The sequence below is a fragment of the Mesoplodon mirus genome (genome assembly GCF_964341445.2).
Source record: "Mesoplodon mirus genome assembly, chromosome: 15".
Taxonomy (NCBI): domain Eukaryota; kingdom Metazoa; phylum Chordata; class Mammalia; order Artiodactyla; family Ziphiidae; genus Mesoplodon; species Mesoplodon mirus.
In genome coordinates this window covers 21,069,426-21,071,663 of record NC_138991.1, presented here as the reverse complement: position 1 = coordinate 21,071,663, position 2,238 = coordinate 21,069,426, and positions in this window count along the sequence as shown.

Genomic DNA, 2,238 nt, shown 5'->3' with positions numbered 1-2,238 from the left:
GCCCCTGGGCTCTAAGAAGCAGCCTGGATGCCACATCCCTGCCCCTGCGGGCTGGATGTACTCGGCGTGGGAGCACAGTTACTTAAGGAGAAGGTCGAGATTGTCCTCCAAGGTGACCTTCTCCTCTGAGATGCCTCTCAGAACCCACAAAGGACCCCGTAGAACCACACGCATTGAGCCCTCACTCCAGGGTGGGCTCCTACACCACGCTTGCTGTATGCCAACACCTCTTGGGGACTTAGACCTGCATGGATTTTTGTCTGTGATTCCCAGCCCTAAGGAGAATAAAAAATATAGCACCCCTATCAAGGGGCAGGTTTTCCTTTTTTTCCAGGAAAAAATTGCTTTGAGAGTGGCCCTATGATGTACAGTGGACAGAACTGGAGGAGAAGCCAGGAGAGCTCTGTGGCCTTGGGCAAGCCTCTTGCCCTCTCTGAGCCCTTGTGAAAGATGAGAGGATTGGGCCTCAGTGAAGGGGAGCAAGCACTGGCCAGGAACAGCCCCAGAAGGGACTGGAAAGAGGAAAAACCTCTCCCTTCACGGCGCCCATATTTTAAATATTGCTTTGGACAATCATGTCATTTTGTAAAATGGTATTTAAGTTCCGTTTGAACATTCAGGGCATCAGTTAAATGTCACTCTTACTTCACTCACGTTTTTTTCTCCCCAGTCTGGCTCTCAGTGAGTGTCGTCCTTCCAGGGAGCTAACAAGGGAGCTTGGTGATGAGGACGTCTTGCTGTGTTTCTCAACGTGGTCTGTTCACACCTTGAACCTGCAGCCACCCAGAGGGGCCAGGAAGAGAATCAGAGGGGGAGGGTTGGAGTCATGACGACAATTGTTGAAGGGTGGGGGGCTGCAGGGGCAGCTTCTCTGGGGTCCTGTCCCACCCCTCTCCTATGGTCCCAGGTCTCTTCCTCCTCTTTCCCCTACCCTGGGTCTGTCTCCTTGGGACAGGTGAAGCCTCATTCATTCAACAATGAATTTATTAAGCCCTTCATATATGCCAAGAGCTTTATAAGTTTAATCTTCACAGTAATCCAGGTCTGCATTTGTGTTCCCCCAGAAGCAGACCCTGAAATAATGATTCAAGTGCAAAGAGTGATCCCAGGAAACACAAGGGAGTGGGAAGTCAAGAAGGGGAGGCAGCGCTTCCCTGGTGGCACAGTGGTTGAGAGTCTGCCTGCCGATGCAGGGGACACGGGTTCGTGCCCCGGTCTGGGATTTGGGCCCGTGAGCCATGGCCGCTGAGCCTGCGCGTCCGGAGCCTGTGCTCCGCAATGGGAGAGGCCACAGCAGTGAGAGGCCCGTGTACCCCCCACAAAAAAAAAAGGGGGAGGCAGCCCATAAAAGGATGCATCATCAAGCAAATTACCACTGTGGGCACCAGAGCTTAATTCTCCTGGAAAACTCTGAGAAACAATGGAGAAGATACTCATCAGTTATCCACACCCAGAGGGCAAGGGATCTGGATATTTATTCATCAGCTCCTGTGAGTGATTGGCTGAGGGCTCCTCCTGACAGGCGTGGGCATTTTGTTCCCTGGCGCCTCCAGCCAGCATGAGCACAGGCATAGTTTGCTCTGGTAGCCAGAGATAGCCCTCAGGTAAAGGGATGTAGATGCTGGCAATTAGACGTTAACCACTGGACACTGAAATGGTAGGTGATGAAAGGATATTGCTGGTGCCTTGATAGTACCTGCTTGACCCTGTAAGGTGACGATGATGATGGTGATGATAATGGGTGTGATGGTGATGTTGGTGACCATCATGGCGATGGGGATGGTGATGATGGTGATGCTGATGACAGTGATGATACCAAGAGTTTTATAAACTTAGTCTTCACCATAATCCAGTGTTTTAGTTTGAGTGAGGATGTGATGACGGCAGCTAATGGTCACTAAGCACTGAGTTCGTACCAGGTACTTTACATATGTTACTCCTTTAATCCTCACAACAATCTTCTGAAACACAATATTATTATGACCAATAAATGACAGGATTCAAGACCAATGCAGGTTAGTCTGGTGTCAAGATGCAAGCTCTTAACTATTTTAGACTACAAATCCACACTATTTTGCCTTAAATATCTATATTTTAAAATATTTTCATGATAATCACTTTGTCAGTCTCCACTTCTCTCTCCCCACCTCCCACAATGCAAACACCCTCAGAAGCAGAAAGAGGGAACCAAGAAAACTTAGTGAGGAGGGATCGACATTAATCCTATAACTGCCTGGC